Source organism: Lissotriton vulgaris, chromosome 3_1 (assembly GCF_964263255.1).
Source record: "Lissotriton vulgaris chromosome 3_1, aLisVul1.2, whole genome shotgun sequence".
NCBI classification, from domain to species: domain Eukaryota; kingdom Metazoa; phylum Chordata; class Amphibia; order Caudata; family Salamandridae; genus Lissotriton; species Lissotriton vulgaris.
In genome coordinates, this window is record NC_141689.1 from 74,296,501 (window position 1) to 74,321,308 (window position 24,808).

Here is a 24,808-nt window from a genome sequence, read left to right on the forward strand (position 1 = left end):
CTTAGCGTGTTCACAAAAGTAAAAGTGGTGGTCGCTGCGCATATTCAAATGCAGAGGATACCAGTTTTCCCAAACCTCAACTATTGCCTTTTGAAGGGCCAGCCCACCACAGTCCGTCGTAGACCACCTTCAGACAATGATGTACCTCCTGACATTGTTAGTGGATACAATCAGTGAGCCTAAGCCGTACCGGACTCCTTTGTAGAGGTTTCCTTTCATTTGAGCTGTCCTGGAAACACTACAGGTAAGGACTTTACCTGCGCTGCAACAAGTCCAGAACATTTGGGCTCTGATTCCAATATTTCAGTCTCGTCCTGGATCTCGGTGAGAGCTGCTTTGAGGCTTCTTGGCATTTTAGCCTCCTCCATCATCCTTGCCCGCTAAGCCAGGTGGCATACACAGGCTCTCCAATGAAATTTGAAGTTCCAAATGAGCCCAGCACCAAGGATACCTGTCAAATCTCAATATTTCAGCGGAGACTGCAGTGGTGGACACTGGACCACATTTGGACCAGTGTCTAGTGCTGTGGTTTTACTTGCCATCCATCAATGGCAGGCTGGTGCAGGTTTCCATAGACCACACCACTGCCATGCGGTACGCTGAACCTCTGAAGCTGGAGTTTAAAGGCATTTTACTGATTATAACTCACCTGGCAGGGTCCTTGAATGCCAGTGGAAATGAGAACAGCAGGCAGCGACTGACCGATCATAAATACTGTCTACATCCCCAAGTGGCTCAAGGCATTTCCCAGTAGTGAGGAAGAACACTGTCCAGATCCTTTAACCACAGGCAAGCACGCACGCTATCCAAAGTCTTGTGCGTTGGCATTTGTGCAAAGAGACGCGCTAGGAGATTCTAGCTAGAATGGAACACAGTACTTCTTTCCACCTTTCCTTCTCTGAGTTCCGAAAAAGCCCAGAAATGACTTGGCCTAAATTATCTTAGTGTGTCAGGAGAGTGTGGTACCCAGAACTTCTGGGCATGAGCATCTGCCTGCAATTCCGGCTACAATTTCAGGTGAACCTTGTCGTAACAGGGCACGGTCCTTCATCCAACTTGTGCAATCTACACCTCCATGCATCGATGTTGAGTGGCGTCAGTTTACTGCATTGGATTTGCTGCACAAAGGAGGTGGATATTATCCTTGTACTCTTTCACAAATTCATTTAGACTGGGTGCTGACATACATTTGTGGCTTAATGTGAGGTCCTCATGCAAGACCCATTGCAAGACAAACTGTTGGATGTTCTTTTGTTTGTTTTGTCTTTGGCCCTACAGTGGGCATTTTAGGTTTAAAATATTTTATTCAGTGTGACACATCCAAACAAGTATACAGCAATATAGGATCGGCAAATGGAAAAAAGCAAGAGTCTGGCATGACACAACATTTTAGTACAAACGTCCCCCCGCCACCCCAACGTCCCATTGCCCCACCCAACTCCCCCCCCACCCCACCCACTGTCCAGTGCGCTACTCACATGCAGCCTATCTCCCGAGGCTCTAGGTAATTGGGGAGGAGGGTCTCCTCTCACTCACTGATCAGGCGCTAGCGAGCTCGTAAGCCGCAGGAGGCGGAGTTATCTCGGGCAGGTGAGTTCCCTGAACTCCGTGAGCAGCAGAGAGTGAAATGGTTGCCACAGTTCATTAAATTGCGTTATATCCCCAGCCACCACCAAAGACAATTTCTCCATACCCAGCACATGCCAAAGTCTGTGGAGCCAGCCCGTAAGCGTGGGCGTTGTGTCTGTACGCCAGTATATCAAGATATTCTGAACTGCAGAGCCGAGTGCAATGGCGATCTGCCTGCCTCTTCTGGACTTGAGGGGATACATTAGATCATTTGGGAGTCCTAGCAGGGTATATGCCGGGAAGCGCGGGAGCTCTATGCCGAAATGAGAATCAATTTCATCCAGCACTTCCTTCCAGTAACCAGTTAGGAGAGGGCAGTCCCATAGAATGTGCGTGAGCGTACCCCGTTGTCCGCACCCTCTCCAGCATGTGTCTGTCTTACTATGGTCGAACTCATGGATCCGCTCAGGCGTATAATACCAGTAAATGGACACTTTAGTAAAAGTATCAGTGAGGCCCATGTGATATGCTGAGTGGCGCGCCCTATAAGATATGTGGTCCCAGTCCTTGGGGCTCAGTGTCCTCCCAAGTTCCCGTTCCCATCTAACCCTCCCTGGATTGTGAAAGTGTGTTGAGGGTAGTTGCAAGAACTTATACAAGTCCGAGATTAGTTTCGAGTCCGATGTACGGGACAATAGCCATCTCTCGCACGGTGAGAGCATCCTATCCGCCACGTCCCTCACCAGTGGCTGAAGAGCCCAATACCGGGCCTGCATATTACGGTGTCTCTCCGTTTCGGGGAGTGAGAATTCCAGCCGAAATTGTGTGAACGGGATGACACCCTCGGGGCCATACAGGTGACATAATGCTCTGCATCCTGCCTGCCGCCAATGTCTGAAGGCTCCTTTCTCCATTCCGGGGGGTGAAGGCAGGATTATCCACTAGCGGCGAGAGCATCCCAGACCCGCAAAGGTACTCTAGTAATGAAAGAGGCGTAGAGATTCTTAGGCCGGTGGGTCCGGTGTAGGAACAGTATCTCCTGCAGAGGCCGCCCCGCCACCGCTTGGTCCTGGAAAAGCCAATGCTTATCCGACTCCCACCTGCACCATTCGACCAAATATCTCAATTGCGTCGCCTGAAAATTTTTACGGAAGTCGGGAATGCCTAGACCTCCAGCGTCAGGGGACAAAAGGTAGAGGGTCCTGCGTAACCTAGGCTTTTTCCCTTGCCAAATGAAATGGGCCACGTCTGACTGCAACTGCTGTATCCATCCCTTCGGCGGCAGAAGCGGCAGGGCCCTGAATAAGTAGAGCACTTGCGGCAAAATCGTCATCTTGACGGCAGCAATCCTACCCAACCAGGAGAGGATGCTGCGATTACAGCGGCCTAGTTCGTTCTTGATCTTGACTCCCAAGGCTAAGTAGTTGGCCGAAACCATGGCTGGCAACGTAGGGGCAATCTGAATCCCTAAATATGGTATCGCCTCTGAGGACCAAAGTGACGGGAACCTGTTCTGCAAATATGCCTTGGTATCAGGCGCCAGGGAGATATCCAAAGCCACTGACTTCCCCATATGCACCTTAAAGCCCGAGACCGCACCGAACGCTGCCAGTTCTTCCATACAGGCCGGAAGTGATATCCGGGGTGTAGCCAATGTGAAGATGACATCATCAGCGTAGAGACTGACCGCATGGGTAAATCCACCCATCCGTATCCCCTCCACTGCCGGTCGCGTCCGCACCCTTTGAGCAAGGGCGAAAGTGGACAGCCTTGCCTGGTGCCTCTCTCGATGGGGAAGGCTGCGGAGGTGTGCCTGTTAACCCGAACCACTGCTGAGGGTTCCTTATAGCAGTTGAGGATCATAGTGCGAAACCGGTCTCCAATACCCGCCTTCACCAGTACTTGTTCCAAGAAGGGACAATACACGCGGTCAAACGCCTTCTCTGCGTCAACCGTGAGCATCATCCTCTCACCCGGAATCCGGGAAGCCTTTTCCAGCAGGTGGACCACCCGTTTTGTATTGTCCACCGTCTGCCGTCCCGGAACAAAACCCGCCTGATCCGGGTCGACAAGGCCGGGTAGATGGAGCGCCAGACGGCTGGCCAAAATCCCAGTATAGAGTTTCAGGTCGACATTTAAGAGAGATATCGGCCTGTAGGATCCACAGTGTTTAGGATCTTTCCCCGGTTTGGGGATGACCGTGACGGAAGCCCTCAGGAGATCAGGCGGGATGGCTCCAGGTTCCGCGAAGGAGTTGAAAAGGCAGGTGAGAATTGGGGCTATCGACCCGCAGAACGTCTTATAGAAGAGGGCAAAGTAGCCATCTGGACCTGGTGCTTTGCCATGCTTGAGTCTGGCAATGGCCGTCACTACTTCCTCTATGCTAATGTCCCTGTTCAGGTGGTCCGCCTGTAGAGGATCCAAGGAGGGCAGAGTGACCGAGTCCAGATAGGAGGTCATAGCCGGTACATCCAACGGGTCACCAGCGTAGAGGTTTCCGTAGAACCCTCGGAACGCGGGCTAAATGCAGGCAACATCCGTTACTGCACCGCCCGTGGAGTCAGAGAGTTCCTTCACCAACTGGCTCTGCCTAGTGGCCCGGAGTCTATTGGCCAGAAGTTTGCCACAGCGATCCCCCCCAGTATAAAAGGCGTGGCGCAGCCGGAGGGCCGCATATTCCGCCCGGTCTACATCTAAGGCGGAAAGGAGTTTCCTTGCTTCTTTAAGCTGTCGCCAAATCTGCGGAGCCCCAGTTCTGCGGTGGATCAACTCCAGTTCCCGGACTCTGTCAGTAAGCTCATCCCTCTTTATCCTGCGCTCCTTATTTTCGGCCGCGGAGATTGACAAAAACTCCCCCCTGAGGACAGCCTTCAAAGCTGCCCACTGGGTGGCTCTGATGGTATCTGTGTTGTCATTGTGCGCCAAATATTCACGGAGTACCTGCTCAATACGGTCCGTTACCGTTTTCCTATGGAGCAGAGTATCCCGGAGGCGCCAGATCCTCGCCGGGCGGCAGAGGGTGGCAAGCAGAAGGAGGCCTCAACAGGGGCATGATCCGACAAGGAAATAACCCCCATGTCCACGGCAGACGCCAGAGCCTGTACCGGCGAGGTGACCAGGAGATGATCAAGCCTTGCGTAGGTCTTATGGGCGTGGGAGAAGTACGAATAGTCCCTATCTACTGGGTGCTTATGACGCCAGAGGTCCTGGAGGTCCACCTCCGCAAGTCTAGCCTTACAACCAGCTTAGAATTCCCCGACTTGCGGGGAGCGCTGCGCCGATCTGTCTACCACCGAATCAAAGACCATGTTGAGGTCGCCCCCGAGGATAAAATGCCTGTCCGGCGAGGCCGAGATCTCTTCCACCGCAGACTGCAAGAACCGCTCCTGTTTATCATTGGGACTATAAAGGGAGCCTATTGTGAATGTAATGCCCCCCAGCCGGAACCTATGTGCCAACATCCTCCCTTTAATTTCTGCGAATTTGTGGATGTGTTCCCCCCTTAAATGTCGAGCCACTAGAATCGCTACCCCGGCTGTCTTGGTAGTACCGGAGGAAAAGAACTGCGTCGGAAATTTACAAGAGCGTAGCCTATGTGTGTCCTGTGGTAACAGGTGGGTTTCCTGAAGGAGGCATATGTCCGCCTGGGCATTTTCTAACAGGGAAAGCACCGCCCGTCGCTTAACAGGATTGTTCAGACCCCTGACATTCAAGGTCACGACTTTAAAGGTATGAGGAAGCATAGTAGGGAAGGTGTGTAAAGGCGTAGGTGTCCTGCGTGGTGATCATAGTGGCAAGTATACTCCCCCCAACTCAAACAGCAAAGCAGACCTCCAACAACAGTATGCAAAGCCTCTCCCCCCTGCGCAGCGCGGCCTAGTACCAACCACTAGCCCCAATGTGACCAGGTCTCCCACCACACACCAGCCAACCCCACAGTCCACCTCCCCATTCGCCGCCCCATTGTCGCAGAGCAAAACAAGGCGGAGAAACTCAGGCAAAGCAACAAATCCTAGCACAGCACACTGGACAACTCCTTTCCCCACTCCCAACTCCCACAACCCCTCCCGGTACCCCAACACCCCAAAACAACCCCTTCCAAACCCAAAACACTGTCCCCGTCCTCCCAAAAAGGGAGTCAAGGAAACCATTGTCCAAGCCCGGCCCAAAAAGGCAAGTCTATGGAAAAGTCTCGAAAGTAGACGTCTAGCCACCACACCACCCCCGCTCCCCCCCCCCCGCCCCCACCCCGCCAGGCCCCCAAACCTGCAGCTCAAAAAAGAAGAAGCGATGTCGATCTGCCCCCGGAGAATTCCTAGGCGGTCAAAGAAACCTCTCCTGTCGCCGTTTCTCTAGCGACCTCTCTCACAGCATTATCCATTTCAGCCCGAATAGTAGGCGAGTCCGGTCACACTGAAGAAGTCGAAGACCTGCGGCCAGGGACCGATTGCCAGCCACCCCTGGTGATTCGGCGACGACGTGGAGTGAGGGCATCTTCGTCAGTCGCCGTAATGCCCAGTACAGTACAGGTGTCCTGAAGGGAGCGCAGCTGATGCAATATTCCGTTCCAGCGGAAGATAATACGGAAAGGGTGGCCCCAAGAATATTGAATATCATGCTCCCGCAAAAAGTCAGTCACAATTTTAAAGGACTTGCGTTTCTGTAGGGTGACCACTGAGAGATCTTGAAAGAGGGCCACCCTATGACCTCTGAACTCCAAGGAGGGCTTGGTGCGAGCCACCCTTAGGATCCTTTCCTTCAGGGGGTAGTCCGGCAGGTAGGCCAGAAGATCGGGGGGAGGCGCCGGGGCTCTACGTCGTGGGCCCACCCTATGTGCCCTATCGATCCTGAGAGCAAAATCAGTCGGCTCACCCAGGACGTCCTGGAACAGATCCTGCAGGTAGGTGGCCGCGTCTTCCCCCTCTTCACCGAGAGGAACGCCCCGGACCCTGATGTTGTTCCTCCGGGAACGGTTCTCGAGGTCCTCCACATGGGATTGTAGATCAATCTGCTGGTCCCAGAGCCTGATCACTTCCTGCTGGAGCTGTGTGAGTTCCTCATCCCGGGCATGTCCCGCTTCTTCCACAGATGAGACCCTTTCTCCCAGACCATCGACCTCTCTCCGGACCTCTCGCACCTCCCCCGCCACTTCCTGCTTGAGAGTCTGGAAGTCCTCTCGTAGGGAGCTAAAAAGGGAATCAAGGAATGACCTGGTAACTGGCGGCTCCCCTCCGCTCGCCCCCTGTGAACTGCTAGACTGACTTGGGGAGGGCTGTCCGCGGTCTTGCCGTGCATTGCTCCTGTTCAGCATTTCCGGTAGGGTGCGGTCACCCTTCCTGCTCCCCTTGTTGCCGGCCATTTTGGGCGATGAATGAAAGTGTCCAATCCTCACCAGCAACAGTAGCGTTCACAACACCGCCTAGTTACCCGCTGGTTGACCGCCCTAGCTGGTGAGGCCGTCCGTCCGTCCGCTCCTGCGGTGCAGTCCAACACCCGTTCTCCACCTCCTCGTGCTCCTCGGGGCGTCAACTCCTGCCAACTCCACTTCAGTACTAGGCCGGTGGAACGTAGCTTCCAGTCCAAAATGGCGTCCACAATCCGTAGCACGCTACCTCGCAAGTAGCTCCCGAGCGGACCCCAATCCGTTCACAATAAGGGAGCCAACAAGTCACCATGGCCAGCCGTTTCAACGGCGTCTGAGACCCCACTGGGCCCGAATTGCACCGCCAGGCACACACCACCTCCTGAATGGCTTCAGCGGGTGGGGCGATCTCGTGCCCCGATCCAGTCCAGGCAGGGCCCCCGAAATCCTCGGCACCGCTCCAGCCCCACCTGCGGCCGTAATTCGGCCATTCTTCGTGGCGGGGCACCAACTCCTCGCCGCCTCGTTTGCTTCCGCTCAGTGCCACAATCAGCGGCTCCGCACTGCAGCAGCGGGCGGACCCGAGCAGGTCCCCGCTTCTCTCCAGGCCGCGCTGGCGGCCTCCGCGCAGCGCCTCAGGCTCGAGTTTGCCCACAGGGCGGACCCAACGGCACTTCCGGTCGGGCCGCAGCTTTCGTAGATCGCGGCTCGGCTTCCACTGTCCGCTAACAGTGCCTTCTGATGCGCAGATTTTTCTCCCAGCAAGGCCCGCTAGTTCCCCACTGCACCCGCCGTCGCCGGCCAGCGACGATGGGGGGAGATCAGCGGTGAATAAGGTGCTCAGGGGCCTGGGCCGGAGGAGCTCGCCGAGGTCGCGTCCTCCTACTCCGCCATCTTGGCCACGCCCCACAGTGGGCATTTTAAAAGATTATTTGCATTTGCTGGACCAACTATCCGTGTTTAAATCACCTGTTATGCAATTTATTGAATGTTTAAATTTACTTCCCAAGCTATTTCTTATGCCATAGTGGCCTTAACTTGGTTGTGACATTTCTCATGTGCACCCCCTTCAACTTGATGCACAGCTGCTCATTGGATCTTCTAATTCTAAAGACAATCTTCCCCTTTGTGACCACTTCAGCTCATCACATGAGTGAAGTTCAGGCATTGTCAATGTAGCCATCCCACACCACCTTTTTTTCTAGACAAATTGCTGCTTGGGTCTAGGATAGTCTTCTTCTTTAAAGTCCTGACTCCCTTCCACATTGGCCAATTCATTACCTCATCAATGTTCTTCACCTATTCTCACCCTTTGAAAGAGGAGGAGAGGCAGCGCAGTCGGCTGTGCAGAAGAAGACTCTGTTGACGTGGGCAGGACTCTGAATGTCATGCACTGGGCAAAAATCCAAATCAATCCATCCCCAAGTGAGGGGTTATGGTGTGGACTCAGATCAAAAAATCTTTGGGACCGGGCGTCCAAAATGTCCTTCCTTCTGGACCTGGCTGTCAAAGCAGTAGTGCTTCATGAGTGTTTACACTGACACCCAAATCGCAGCCTGGCAGTTGTCACGAACAGACACTCCATGTGCCAATTAAGTAAGTAATACTATTTCTGGTGGATACTCTCCAAACTCTTCGCTGCCCTCCCCCTTCCTGTTTTATGGAGTAGCCTCTTTTTAACATCTTACAAGATCCCATGTTAAAAATCTGCATACTGGCTCAACCAATTGTTTATGCTCCGTGTCGAAGTGCCTGGAAAAAGACGAGCAAGCACGATGTCAGCATGCAGGGATGGCGCTTATGTGTGTCTCAGCTCCGTCACTTCTGGGGTGTTGTGGAGTCATAGTGGAGATGCACTGTACCACCAATAGGTGTACAAAAGCCTTGCTTGTGAAAGCTTTCCAGATCCGCTCTGATTGGAATGTAGGGTGCTCTGCTCTGACATCACAGCAGAGCGGAAAGTACTTTTACTGTCTGCAGCTGGGACATAAGATCAGTGCACTAAATTTTTCTGTTTCTAACTCTACTTTTGGACTCTAAATGTTGCTTCAAAGAGTTCTGTATGCTGCACTCACTTTGAATTCTCCAGTATTAGGGGTGTCTTTCATAGATTCACATGCTTGAATATTCCCCGTCGTCGAAGTGGGAGTCCCACGGTACATAAAGATAGCAATAATGCTAATATATATATATGTAATAACATAATACATAACAAAAATAGAGATAATACACACTGAAAAACCTCTACAATGGTTCCTCCATAGGAATGCATCATAAAGAGAAAAACTCATTTGTAACATATCAGTGTCATTATGTTAGTCCAAACTGCAGCCAATCAGGCTCAAGCACCCTCTAGAACCTTCTCCTCTGAAGCTCCAGTCCTCAGATTTTCTACCGCACGTCGTGTGAAGGGAGTCTCCCTGAGCTCTGCTCAGTTTTCTTCATTCAACTCTACTACTTCAGTTGTTTCTCAAGATGTCAAGTAAGAAGTCTTTGTTTAGGCCTTGCTCTTCCTGTGGGAAACTGCGTTTGTTTGAAAAGGACCCCCACCAAAAGTGTATTTACTGTTTATATCCAGAACACAAGGTGGCTGACTGCAAGTTCTGTAGAACTTTTCCTGCTAAAACTCTCAGAGACAGGGAAGGTCGTCTTCTGTGGTTGAAGCGCCTTTGGGACAAAGACGCAGTTTTGTTAGACGCAGAGAGTTTCCAGTCAGGTCCTTCAACTGCTGCTTCCAAGCGTGGCAGTGTTCAGGAATTGCCTTCTCCTTTTTTAAAGAAGAAAAAGCTGGCCTTAACAGTAGCCCTATTAAAACCTACTGCTACTGTGACTTCTGTGTCTACGCCCACGAGACCTGGCTCTCAGGCGTCATTTCCAGCCTCTACAAGTGTTTTTACACTTCAGTCGGCACGGTCGTCGATGGGCTCGTTGACGGCCATTCCAACGACGAAATTGGCTGCTGTGGCTTCGTCGACGATTACAGTGACGACGACGTCTGCTTCGTCGTCGTCGACGATTGTCTCGTCGACGGCTTGCACGTCGACGAGAGCCTCAATCTCCACAGTCTTGTCGACGATCCCTATTATCTCGTCGGCGAAGAAGCTTCCGTCGACGAAGAAATCATTGTCGACGCTAAATGTCCCGTCGGCGAGTTCAACGACGACAAAGGTCCCGTCGACACTGAAAGCTCCGTCGACCAGCTCGTCGACGACTTATATCCCGTCGACGAAGGCTTCGTCGACGAAGAAGATAACACCCAAGGATTCGTCGACGAAGCTCCCGTCGACGAAGGCTCCGTCGACGGCTGTGGCAAAACACTCGTCGTCGACGAATACATCTAAAAAATCACCGTCTCCGACAGCTGTGTCTAAGTCATCATCGTAAATGCTGCTCCAGGGAAAACATCTACGTCGACTAAATCATCGACGGCGACGGCTACGTCGACGGCAGTTTTGCCTTTAAATTCTGGAGCGCAGCAGGAAGACGCAGCATCCACATCAGGATCAATGTCTTTCGCCACTATGCCCCTAGTGCCTTTGGACACTTCAAATTCTCCAGTCATTACGGAGCCTTCCATGGGCAGTTTCCAGGACTCTACACTCCAGTTGCCACCTCCTACTCTCCAGCCACCCTCACCAATGTTGGCTACTGACCAGGAAACAGAATCCATTGCGGATGACAATGTTTTTGCTGATGCCCATAGTCCATCGGACTTGATTATTAAGTGTCAGGACACAACTTCTGAAGACGACGAGGAGGAGGACGATGACCAGCAAGAGGAACAATGTGTACAGGTTCCAATGGCAACATTCCCAGTATCTCTGTTTTCCAACCTCCAGCATATGCTGGATGATTACAATAGGAGATTTCCTCCAACACCTCAGGGTACTCCGAGCCATGCTACATCTGAGACAACAGAGCCTACTCAGCATCAGCAGCAACCTTTAAAGCAGACTGCTCTTCCAGAAAGGCCCCGTCAAGCTATCCCCACTAATTCTCAACAAGATGTGGAGGATGAGACAGAGCCGGAAAGAGAGGAAGGAGAAGTTCCCCACGATACGGATAATGACCAAGACCTGGATATGGCAGAATTTGATGACTATCGAATGCAAACGCCCTCTCCTCAGCTGGGCGACTCCGGTGATTCACCTCCGGTTGACATCGCTAGCTTCCATATATTGATGGATAAGGCGGCAGAGCGCTTCAAATTACCAAGAGCGCAGCGAGAGGAAGACTGCTTTCTCTATGACTTTAAAAACCAGCCTTATAAACAGGTCCACACCATACCTATTATCGACTTTGTGTGGAAGGAGGGAATAAAAATCATGCAGGCTCCTAACTCCTTACCTGCTCAACTCGCTCGGCTGGAAAAGAAATATAGGGCCCCGACTGGTTCGCCCGCTTGCTTAATCTCGCATCCTAAGCCGGATTCAGTGGTGACCCAGGCAGCGCAACGACGAGCACGTAACCCTGCAACTCCTATCACTACTCCACCTGATAGAGAGGGTCGACGTTTGGATGCGATTGGGAAGAAGTTTTCAACCATGAGTCCGTGCCGCAAATGCATTGGCCATTTTAGGTCGTTTCGACCGAAAAGTGTGGTCAGACATTTCTGCGCTAGTCTCTTTGATTCCGGAGACATCCAGAGCGGAAGCGCACCAGATCCTTCAAGATGGCAGGAGGGCATCAGAAGAGATGATTGACAGTGCTGCGGCTCTCCGGCGTCAGGGTTGGCTAAAATCCACATCGTTTCAACAGGAGGTCCAGTCGAAGATACTCGACATGCCGTATGACGGTGAGTCTCTCTTCGGCTCTCACATCGATGAGGCACTAGAATCGATAAAGAAAGATACTGATACGGCAAAGTCGCTTGGATCCTTGCAATTCAAAAAGCGGCCTTTTTGTGGGGCGCGTGGACGAGGCACATCTTCAAGCACTTTTCGAGGAGGGCAGTCCCAGTACCGCCAGTACAATCAAGGAAACCAGCGTTACTCCAACCAGCAGTCAAATCGTCAGCAGCAGTCAAAGCCCTATAGAGGAAAATCTAACCATAGGGGCTCCAACAACAAACGTCAATGACTTTCAAGTTCCGCTGAGAGTTGGAGGGCGAATCTCGCAGTTTTATTCCCAGTGGTCTATGATAACATCGGACCAATGGGTATTAGACATTGTACACAGGGGTCATGCCTTGGAGTTCACAGAGATTCCTCCAAATTCTCCACCATCAGGCCCGCCACCTCCCCATCTCGAGGAACTACAACATCAGGTTCGTCTTCTGATAGAAAAGGGTGCAGTCGAAGTGGTTCCTGTATCTCAGCGAGGGAAAGGCTTCTACTCACGGTTTTACCTCATTCTCAAGAAGACGGGAGAGTGGCAGCCCATTCTGGATTTGAGAGCTCTCAATTTGTTCCTAAAACAACAATCTTTCTGCATGCTGACGCTATTGGAAGTCTTGCGACTTCTCTGCAGCGGAGATTTTCTAACAACAATAGACCTGCAAGACGCCAATTTTCATGTGCCAATAGTCCATCGGCATCGCCAGTTCTTGAGGTTCAAGGTGGGTCACATACACTATCAGTTCAAGGTGCTATCTTTTGGCCTACGATCAGCACCTCGTGTCTTCACGAAAGTTTTGGCTCCGGTCATGGCTCATCTGCGTCTTCAGGGAGTTCAGATCTTTCCTTATCTGGACGATTGTCTTCTAAAATCCCAATCTCCTCAACAGCTGGCTCACGACACACGTCTATGTCAGCAGACGTTCGAGTCACTGGGGTTAACCATCAATATGGAGAAGTCACACTTTGCACCGCTGCAAAGAAGAAACTTCCTGGGAGCAATTCTAGACACGGACCTGTCAAAAGCCTTCATCTCCCTCGACCGTCATCAAAAGATAATCCGTCTGGTCTCTCTCATCCGGTCAAAGCAGTCAGTTTCATGGCAGACGTTAAAGTCGTTTCTGGGGATGGCATTGTCCTGTATCGCACTGATCCCAAATTGCAGGTTACGCACTCGTCCTATACAGGGAGAATTAGACCTGCAATGGCGCCAGGTGTCGGGGTCTTTCAACGACCTGGTGAGGGTAACGTCCTGCATGAAGAACAGTTTGCTTTGGTGGGAACAACCATCCAATCTGGACGAAGGAACTTTGTTTCTTTCCCAGTCTCCGGATCTGACGTTGACTACAGATGCGTCCATGGAGGGTTGGGGCGCTCATCTCCAGGACCTTTCCATCAAAGGCAAATGGACGGCGACAAAACGAACCTGGCATATCAACCGTCTGGAGTTGATGGTGATCTTCCTAGCGCTCAGATCCTTCTTGCCCGTAGTGCAGGGGGAGTCGGTGCTGGTTTAGACAGACAACACCACCAGCATGCACTCCATGAACAAACAGGGCGGCACAAGATCTCAGCCACTGTCTCGACTGGCTCAAAGGATTTGGGACTGGGCTCTTCGTCATCAAATTTCTTTAACGGCGGTCCATCTGCCGGGGGTATCCAACATCCTTGCGGATTCGCTGAGCAGGTCCACGTCATCCACTCACGAGTGGGAGATACATCAGCCGACTCTAGACCTGGTGTTCCGCCGTTGGGGTCGTCCCATGATAGACCTCTTTGCAACCCCAGTAAATCGGAAGTGCTGATCCTTCGCAAGCTGGCATCCCCACCCAGAGTCCAGCGGAAATGCCCTCCTCATGGATTGGAACGGGCTGGTTGCTTATGCATTTCCACCGATCCCGTTGGTGCCGAGGACGTTGTGGAAGATGCGCAGGCAACCCTGCCACTTAATACTGATCGCCCCACGTTGGCCCAGACAGCCATGGTTCTCAGAACTGCTTCTGTTATCCCAATGCACACCCATTCATCTGCATCCACGTCCAGACCTCCTGGCGATGAACGAAGGTCAAATTTTCCATCCAGACCCATCCACGCTTCAATTATCGGCATGGAACCTGAATACGTCGAATTTGCAAATTTAGATATGCCCCAAGAATGCAGACACATTCTAGCGTCTGCTAGAGATCCATCAACCATCAAAACGTACAAGCTAAAATGGAAGCGTTTTTGTCATTGGTGCGCTGCATCCAATATCCATCCAATCAATTCCACTCCGGAACAGCTTTTGCCTTTCTTTCTGAGCCTCGCTCAGTCTGGTCTCTCTCATGCCACCTTGAGAGTTTTTCTAGCAGCTATTTCGCGGTTTCGACACGATGGTTCAACGTCTCTCTGTTCATCCAGAATAATCCGACAGTTCTTTAAAGGTCTCTTCAGGAAGTTTCCTTCTGTTAGGCGCCCTCCTCCGGCATGGCACCTCAACGTGGTGTTGTCACAGCTTATGAAGCCTCCTTTTGAGCCAATTCACAGAGCAGACATCAAGTATCTTACCTGGAAGGTTGCATTACTTTTGGCCTTAACATCTTCTCATCGTGTAAGTGATCTTCACGCTTTCACGATCAAGCCTCCGTATTTGCAATTTAAGCCCGATGGAGTGTCACTTCGTACCAATCCTTCTTTTTTGCCGAAAGTACCTACTGATTTCCATTTGAAGGAACCTGTCTTCTTAAAGACTTTTTTCCCGGATCCAAGATCTCCGGCAGGACAACGATTACATTCTTTAGACATCAAACGTTGCCTGAAATTTTACATTTCAAGGACTACCCCTTTCCGTAAATCCGATCAACTGTTTGTAGCATATGGACGGATGCGGAGGGGACGTTCAGTGACAAAACAAACAGTTGCAAGATGGCTCTCAGCAGCCATATCCTTTTGTCACCAGCAAGCTGGCAAGCCTTTACAGTGTTCAGTGAAGGCACATTCGACGAGAGCGATGGCGTCATCCACCGCTTTGTTTGCTGGGGTGCCTCTACACCAGATTTGCTGGGCAGCGACATGGTCCAGTAGGCACACCTTTACCAGACATTACTGTTTGGAGGCCATCAACGAAGCGGATACCGCAGTGGGGCAAGCAGTGCTTCGTCATCTTTTTAAATAAGGTGAGCCTCTGTTCCCTCCTCCATTTCTTTCTGTGATTGCTTTATGCTTTTAAGCTGTATGTTATTGTCTTCAAGTTTGCAGAATGTGTTTGGCAATCACAGCTCTAAGGAGGTTACTGCTATCCATTCTATTCAAGCATGTGAATCTATGAAAGACACCCCTAATACTGGAGAAGAACAATTGTTACTTACCTGTAAACAGGTGGTTCTCCAGTATTGGTGTCTTTCATAGATTCACATGGGACCCACCCGTCCTCCCCTCAGAGGCTCTCTTCTCCTCATGCACTCTACTTCACTTTGGTGCTACGAAAATCTGAGGACTGGAGCTTCTGAGGAGAAGGTTCTAGAGGGTGCTTGAGCCTGATTGGCTGCAGTTTGGACTAACATAATGACACTGATATGTTACAAATGAGTTTTTCTCTTTATAATGCATTCCTATGGAGGAACCATTGTAGAGGTTTTTCAGTGTGTATTATCTCTATTTTTATTATGTATTATGTTATTACATATATATATATTAGCATTATTGCTATCTTTATGTACTGTGGGACTCCCACTTCGACGACGGGGAATATTCAAGCATGTGAATCTATGAAAGACACCAATACTGGAGAACCACATGTTTACAGGTAAGTAACAATTGTTCATTTGTAGCATTTGTCTTCCATTGTAAAACAAAGAAAAAAAGAAAATCATGGAATTCGATGCACAGTGTATATACATACATGTGTATTCGAAACGTCTTCCCACAAATTCCTATCCTTAAAACTTTCTCCAGCATTAGCTCTCCAGCTCAGCCAGGTGGTGCGAAGAAGCTTCATGCACAACCCCGGCCAACGGACATAACAGAAACCTATATATGGGACTAGCTGGCACCCTGATATCAGTTCTTAACTTCTCTGCCTCAGTGTGATCCTCAGCTCTCTCTGTGTCTCGCTAGTAACAACGATTAGTTCAAATGTCTCCTCATAAAATTTCAGGGTTTAGACCCTGTCACAAATGATTGCAAGATGTCTTTTTCAGATCTGCTTGACATCTTTCTTTAGAACTTGGGAGTGAAGCACAATACCTCACCTAGGACTCCTGTTCCTCAATGCACCCAAAAGCTATATGCAAGCAAGAAGCCAAGATGTTTTGACTAAAACCTCCAGGGATATGCTGAAGCAATCCTTCTCACCATCAGGGAATTTCCCTGACCAATCTTTCCACAAAAATAACTATGGGAAGGAAAAATCCTCTTCTACCTTTAAGAAATTGTCCTAATCTGGGACCATCATCAGTCTTGACGCTGGATTAGATCTAGAAGTTGAGACTCAAGTTCCCAGATCCATTTGAATAGTGAACATTATATATCAGGCCAACTTCTCACATTGGTGAGCAGCGGTTGGGATTTGAGCTTGCTGTTGTTTTACCACACGTATCCTAAGAATATCTTGTGAAAGATCACATAAGTACTTCAGGTACATATAACTTAGCTTAGAATACTCTGAGTTCTACTGAACCAGCTGTTGTAGCTCCTCAAGGCTTAGCACACCTTGGCTACAACTCTTAGCAAGGGATCAGTAGGCAAACAAATAGTGTAGGTAGGTGCATCATTTACACCACACTAGAAACAGCATGTCAGACAAAGGAGGAAACTCTGAGTCTCCCCTTCTGTCAGTGGACCCTCCACAGGTCACTTCCAGATATGCTGCTCTTAGCTTCCAGGGGATGAGACAAGTGTGTACCTCCAGGAAGCTAAAACAGGGTTCTAACCCTACAATCCCATTCCTGATTGGTCTCTTAGAGACTTATGATGCCAAGAGGGCTGGTAACCCAGACCATTCTAATCCAGATGGGACCATGCCTCCCCTAGAGGGAACCTTAGGTGACCCTGACCTTATCCATCTCTCTGCAGAAGGTGAAGAGGAGGATGAGGATGAGGATCTAGAGCCATCTGAGGACGAGGCAGACAAAGGCCAAGAAGTAGTTAGCCAACTAACTAGGGCCAACTTAAGCAGGCATGAGGATGGTACCAGGAGACCCCTGGGGCCCCTCTCAGGCCAGCTTAACATTGGGAATGGACGAGTTAGGTCTCTATCCAGAGGCTCTAACAGATCCATTCGAACCAATGGCTCTCAGGCCTCTTCTCACAGAGGGATGACATCCCCTCAGAGGAGAGTATATGAAGCCAAAGTAGGGGAAGTCAATCTGAGGATTGAAAGGGAAGAACTTGCCCTGGCCAAAGAGAGACTTGCCGTTGCTAGAGAGCAAGAATTGAGTGGGACAAATCCCACTGGTGGCAGCATTCTCCCAAGAGAAAAAGACAGGAGTTTAGACACTAGACACCTGAGTAAGATAGTGCCCCCCTTTAAACAAGGGGACGACATCCACAAATGGATGACTGCTTTGAAGAGGGCCTGCACTGTACAGTGTGTCCCCCAGAGTCAGTGGGCAGCTATCTTGTGGCTCTCCTTTGAAGGCAAAGGTAGAGATAAGCTCCTCACCACTACTAGAGCTGAGGATGCTAACAATTACCAAGTCCTGAAGAATACACTGGTTGATGGGTTTGGTTTAACCACTGAACAGTACAGGTTGATGTTCAGAGACACCCAGAAAACTCAGTCTCAGGATTGGACTGACTTTGTTGATTGTGCCACTAAGGCTTTTGAAGGCTGGCTACTGGGAAGTAAGGTTACTGATTTTAAAGGATTGTACAATCTAATTATGAGAGAGCAAATCTTAAGTAATTGTCAGAACCAGTTATTACACCAACACCTGGTAGACTCTGATCTGACCTCTCCACAAGAATTGGGTAAGAGGGCAGACAAATGGGTCAGAACCAGGGTCAGGCCTAAGAACCAGGGTGGTGACCAAAAGAAGGAATCAACCAAGCCTCAAGAGAAGGGTGGGAATAAATCTTCTGATCAAACCACAGGGCCCCAAAATTCCTCTGAAAAGGGTGGGTCCCAAACTTCTCCCAAAACCCAAAAGAAACCTTATTGTCATACCTGCAAACAGGTAGGCCACTACAAAAGTGACAGCAGTTGTCCCAAGGCCAAAAACAATAAGGAGAACATAACCCCAAGTAATACTCCCAGACCTCCTGTTACCACTAGTGGTAATCCCCCAGGTGGTGGGAGTGCCCCCAAGAATGTGGTGGGCATTACTTTGGGAAACCAGGTGGACTATGGCCTAGCCAGGTCCCATAACAACACTCTTGTCTGTGAGACTGGCATGGGGTTTGCCAACTTCACTACTGGTTCCCACATTTTGGGAAAGTATAGACAAGAGCCCTCTATCAATGGTCAGAAAGTTGAGGCATAGAGAGACACAGGGGCCAGCATCACCATGGTGATTGACCATCTGGTCCCCTCTGCTCAACTGACCCCTGGTTTTCTTTATCAGGTGACAGACGTTCATGGAGTAAAAAGAAGGCATCCCATGGCAGTAGTCGAGCTCAGTTGGGGTAATGTCACAGGGCCCATGAGAGTGGCAGTGACAGATAACCTACCTGTAGATTGCTTACTGGGGAATGACCTGGAAATCTCAGCATGGGCTGAGGTGGAGCAAGAAACTCACTCCAGGATGATGGGCCTACCCAGAAAGGTTAGTGGGGCAGTAATAGCTACAGCCCCAGTCCAAGCACCAGTCCTCCCTGAAAAGGTTGGAAGAGCAGTGGTAGCCACTGCCCAGGCTCAGACAGACTTTCCTGAACAGGATAGGAGGGCTGTGACAGTCACAGCCCAAACACAGACTGAGTGCCCTCCTGAAAAGGTTGGCAAGGTTGAAATGGTCTCAGCCTCTACTCAGACAGATAGTGGGGTTGTGAAGCCTGAAACAATGGATCACTCCACCCAAACAGAGAGTATTGAGGAGGAAGAAAAGTCTTCCCCCTCCCAGACACTAGGTGAGAGCCAGCCTCCTCAGGGAACTGACTCTACCCCTGGTGAAGGAACTGCCCCAGAGGTAGTCAAGCCTAGCCTGGCAGAGCCCCTGATGGCAGTGGACCCTTCCCAGGTGGGACCCAGTCTGGAGCAGGTAGCCTGCACCTCTCTACCCTGCCTCAGTCAGCCCAGGGCTGTAGAGGTCAGGAAGGCCAGTGGTGGACCCCAAAGGGCCCCCTGTCCAAAAATCCCCAATCAGCAGATTAGGATCACTGAAGCTAGTAGTCCTAGCCAAGTGAAAATAAAACAAACTCCTGAGGGATCCCCCTTAAACTTAGTTAGGGAACTCCCACAGCTGGACACTGCTGGGCACAGCCAAACCTGGGGCCTAAAAACCCCAAACCTGACCTGTCCCTCCAGTAAGCCAAAAAGAGGGATTCAGCCTCCAGCTTTAGGTAGCCAGAGGTTGACCCTGAGAGCTCATAGCAACTCAGTACTGGAAAGAAAGGCACACATGGTGGATAGTGATTGGAGGAAGTTGAGCCCAACAGTAGTGGAGTCTCACTTCAGTACTCCATTCCCACACCAGCCTGTTACTTTGCCAAAGCACACACAACAGGTAGTGATTCCCTATGGTGGAGACCCTCAGATACCCTTAGGGTGAGTGGTTGCTTAGTGGACCATGATACAGGGGGTAACCATGCCAGTGCATGTACCACCTCATATGGCCACTCAGGCAATATAGGCTTACCTGGTCAAGGATAGCCTTATCTCCTTTCGTTTGGGGGGGGTGGGGCAGGGGGGTTGTGTAGGAAGGTGGATACCCGACTATGGTTGCCCCCAACTTTTTGCCTGGTGTTTTGCTGGTTTTCCGACTTAGTTGACCTGGGGCCCTGCCAATCAGGACCCCAGGCCTACTGCTCTCTCTCTAAAATGGATTCCATGTACCTTAGGTACATATCCAATTGGAACTGGGCCACCTTATCAGACCCTGTAACTCAGGGCATAGGTGTACCCAGGGCCTACCAGGGGCTGAAGCATGTATTATGCCACCCCTGGATGGCCATCTAAATCTGACACAACTGGCTGCACGACAGCTGGGGCAAGGTGGTGTAATCACCCTTTGCTTTAGGTATAGTATACCTATATCTAACCCTAAAAATGGACACACAGATTCCTATCAGTCACTCCTATGGCAGGCCTTGACAATCCTGAAGGCAGAGTGCTTGGAATCGTGTGAAATGGTGCTCTGGCATGAGCTGAGCCCGTTTACAGCTTGCGGAACCAAGTCCTAATAGCTGTTCAATGATAACGCATACCATATACTCTTAAGTGCATTATAATCCTCGCGGTTAAATGCTATCTTTGGTATTGCGTTATCAAAACATGTCGAGTAAGGTGTCATACGAATTGGAATACTAACCCCTCGCCAATTCTGGCGACGGGGTTAGCATTCCACCCTTCTAGAGGGACACGACATGTATGTAACTGTGAACCCCGGTTAAAGTTAACTGAAGCCTCAGCTCCACAAAATGGATGCTGCCACCACAGACACGAGTCTGACCTCCTGCTGCTGGGAGTCCTTCCAGCGAGGAGAGCTTGGACAAAGGGTTTCCTGTCAGGGGTGGTGCTAGCACCATCCCAGACAGGGTTTTGTGTATCCTGGGTAGGCAGGGCTTTACAGGAAGGTGACTGCAAGTGGCACCCCGGTTCTCACTACGCATCTGCCGGCTAGAACCAGTTCCAGGGGCACACCAGCCCCTGGCCTGGGGAAAGTCCGGCATGGGAGAGGGGTGTAACCACCCCCCTTCCTGGTCCCACCCCTAGGGCAGGACCTAGTCGCGTACCCACCCCTTTCTTTAGGATAAAGGCAGGAGCGGGGACCCTTCCAAATCAGATCATCTTTGAATCAAGAAACTACTTTCTACGAAAGGAACTCTCGACTTCTTCTCAAGATTTCTCCCTTGTGGCTAAGGAGTAGTCACCCTGCATCCGCAGGCACCATCTAAGAACTCTGCGGTTTGCTGCACGTCCTTCCTCAGGAATCCGACCAACCAGCACGACGAGACCCGGCTTCCCTGGCACCTCTGACCTCTACCTACCTCTACAGCTAAGCTGAGAACCGTAGGTGCGACGAGACCTCGAGGGACCGGCCATCATCAGAACTGCACGACTTCTATCCAGCACAACCGCCGAGGGATCCTCTGGTGAGTGCTTTGGGGTCCGAGAAGCCCTGACCCTGCAGTTCTGATGATGGCCGGTCCCTCGAGGTCTCGTCGCACCTACGGTTCTCAGCTTAGCTGTAGAGGTAGGTAGAGGTCAGAGGTGCCAAGGAAGCCGGGTCTTGTCGTGCTGGTTGGTCGGATTCCTGAGGAAGGACGTGCAGCAAACCGCAGAGTTCTTAGATGGTGCCTGCGGATGCAGGGTGACTACTCCTTAGCCACAAGGGAGAAATCTTGAGAAGAAGTCGAGAGTTCCTTTCGTAGAAAGTAGTTTCTTGATTCAAAGATGATCTGATTTGGAAGGGTCCCCGCTCCTGCCTTTATCCTAAAGAAAGGGGTGGGTACGCGACTAGGTCCTGCCCTAGGGGTGGGACCAGGAAGGGGGGTGGTTACACCCCTCTCCCATGCCGGACTTTCCCCAGGCCAGGGGCTGGTGTGCCCCTGGAACTGGTTCTAGCCGGCAGATGCGTAGTGAGCACCGGGGTGCCACTTGCATTCACCTTCCTGTAAAGCCCTGCCTACCCAGGATACACAAAACCCTGTCTGGGATGGTGCTAGCACCGCCCCTGACAGGAAACCCTTTGTCCAAGCTCTCCTCGCTGGAAGGACTCCCAGCAGCAGGAGGTCAGACTCGTGTCTGTGGTGGCAGCATCCATTTTGTGGAGCTGAGGCTTCAGTTAACTTTAACCGGGGTTCACAGTTACATACATGTCGTGTCCCTGTAGAAGGGTGGAATGCTAACCCCGTCGCCAGAATTGGCGAGGGGTTAGTATTCCAATTCGTATGACACCTTACTCGACATGTTTTGATAAAGCAATACCAAAGATAGCATTTAACCGCAAGGATTATAATGCACTTAAGAGTATATGGTATGCGTTATCATGGAACAGCTATTAGGACTTGGTTCCGCAAGCTGCAAACGGGCTCAGCTCATGCCAGAGCACCATTTCACACGATTCCAAGCACTCTGCCTTCAGGATTGTCAAGGCCTGCCATAGGAGTGACTGATAGGAATCTGTGTGTCCATTTTTAGGGTTAGATATAGGTATACTATACCTAAAGCAAAGGGTGATTACACCACCTTGCCCCAGCTGTCGTGCAGCCAGTTGTGTCAGATTTAGATGGCCATCCAGGGGTGGCATAATACATGCTTCAGCCCCTGGTAGGCCCTGGGTACACCTATGCCCTGAGTTACAGGGTCAGATAAGGTGGCCCAGTTCCAATTGGATATGTACCTAAGGTACATGGAATCCATTTTAGAGAGAGAGCAGTAGGCCTGGGGTCCTGATTGGCAGGGCCCCAGGTCAACTAAGTCGGAAAACCAGCAAAACACCAGGCAAAAAGTTGGGGCAACCATAGTCAGGTATCCACCTTCCTACACATTTGCTCACCCCATGCAGGTCAAGGCTTTCTGACTGGCAATGCTGGATTTGGTCTTGGCAGCACATGTATCCTCTAGGCCTCCCCACAAGGTTAAACCAACTCTTGTAGCTTGGTAACTCTAGCAGCCCGTGCCCTGACACCTCCTAATGTTGAACCTTCACATGCTGCACCTCCACAGGTTAGAGGACCCCTACCTACGAAATCCAAGCCTTCCAATGCGCCACTCCTCATTACGCCAGAGCCTGCTTTGGCACTGACATAGATGTCGCCCTTGGAGCGGAACATGGAAATGCTCTTCGAAGGTGATGAGGAATTTGGTGAGAAGGCTTACTCCTCCCTGACAAGCTTCAAGACTGGTAGAATTACGTCTCGCAGCCTGGCCCTAGCCTTCCGAGGGATATAGGTCTGTCAGTAGTATAGAAAATGTTGTGACTTTGGGTAGCTTCCTTTGACGTTACCTGAGTTGCACCATGGGGATGCCAGTGTTATCATTTTGCAGTCTTGCTGTTCAGGCAGACAACTGCACAGCATGTTTTTACAAAACGGCTACTTTGTATCCGCTTCAATGCAACAGTCAAGAATATCAGTATTTCAATACTTGGATGATTGGTTAGTGAAAGCTGGAGTCGCCAGCATTATTCGAGGAACAGCATTGTGCACGATGATTGTTCTCCACAATTAGGCATTATTGTTAATGCCCTAAAGTTATTCCTCATTCAACGCAGAAGTCAACCTTCAAAAGTGTAGTACTGGGCATGATCCGCATGAAGGGTTTTCGTTCTCCGAGGATTGCGGATATTCTGAGGCTTCTCACTTGCACCGCGCCCAGTTCCGAGGGTTTTGTGTGTGCCCTTGCTTTGAGCATCCTTTTGATGCTTCCTGCTAGATGGTGGATGAGGGCCCTTCTTTGGTACCTACGATGGCATTGGCTCCACTTTCGAGGATGCTTTTCAGCTCAGGTGCAGATCCTGGCGAGTGAACCACTTCAAACTTGCGGGGGTTATCTTGTCAGCCTACAGTGGGCAAAGGCTAGTGTATTCAATGACTCTTACTCGCTGAGCTAGGGTGCAAATCTGGTCGACATGGGAGCACACAAGATGTTTAGTCTGGGTTGGAGAAGGATCAGCGCATACACATGCTGCAGTTGTGGACAGTTGGTCCAGCCATGAAGACACGACCATCATTAAGATTCTTTTGAACAGACAACTACAGTCCATTATATCAGGAGACAGAGCAGTGTGGGGTCTTGGACTGTGTTGTGTGTATGTTAGTGATTGGCCTATGGGAATGTTTCTGGTATTGGCTCGTCTCACAGGTTCCCTCAGTGTGAGAGTGGATACTCTAAGCCACCTCTCACTGGAAGACCATGGGTGAATATTACACCGTGAAATGATGGTGCTCTTCTCCTGACTGGGGTTTCATTATGCAAGTTTATTACCTAATGTCTATAAGAGGAAGCGTCTTAAGTTTTGTGCCATGCTGTTGTGGAGGATACCATCAAGTTCAGCTGGTGTCAGGGGCTACTGAACATATTTCTATTGATTCCACCCGAGTCAAAAGTCCTGTGGAAGATTGCTGATCCTGTTCGAACCAGATTGGGCACTGAGGATCTGATACGCTCATCCATTGGCACTTAGCATTTGCCCACCCTTTCCTTCCCTGCACATGCTCGTGTAGCAGGATGTTTAGGTCTTCCACTAGTGCCCAAGCTTTGCACCGGCACGCTTGGAGATTGAGTGGTAAATGAGTCATTTTGCCTCCCTAATGAGGTTCAGATGTTATCTTGGCAGCAAAGAAACCTACTACGAAATCCATCTAGATGAGTTGCTGGAAGAAATGTGTTCAGTTGGCAAGTTGGAAGGCCTAGATTCTTCGAAATCTCACCTACTAAAGCCCTTTGATTTGCATTGTCTTTTGCACAGCAGGGTCTGGTGGTAGCTACAGTTAATGGCTAATTGGCCGCCATGTAAAGTTTTACTTTCCTAGCTTTTTAGCCTGCTCAGTTTAGATTGACACAAGTGGGGGGTTTTCTGAAATGTTTATTGTGCTTGTTTCCTTCTATTTTATTTATTGCTCCTCCGTGTATTTAAATATTGTATTGAAGTTCATGTTATTATTCCCATTTGAAGTGATGCACGGTTGGCTGGTTTGACTCCTCACTCTACAGACCATATTGTTGGTGGCAAAAACTTCAGCCTGCAGGTTTGGAGAACTTCCGGCCCTTTCATTCTGGCTACTTTTTATGACTGTCTACCCAGTTTAGCTCTTCCCTAGTACAGCCTAGTCTTCCTATCGAAGGTGCTGGACACCTTTCACATGGGCCTGTCAATTATCCTTTCATCCTTCTTAACACCTCCTCATGTCACCAAGGAGGAGGAGCCGCTACGTAGACTATATCCCAAATGTGATGTGCCTT

The 24,808-nt window shown here is 50.4% G+C and overlaps 1 protein-coding gene across 1 annotated transcript in view; it reads left to right on the forward strand.

Annotated features, from left to right (window-relative positions):
• Window positions 1–24,808, forward strand: part of EXOC6B (exocyst complex component 6B) — a 1,740,488-nt gene that overhangs the window by 1,628,507 nt on the left and 87,173 nt on the right. The gene's annotated exons all lie outside the window — the stretch shown is intronic.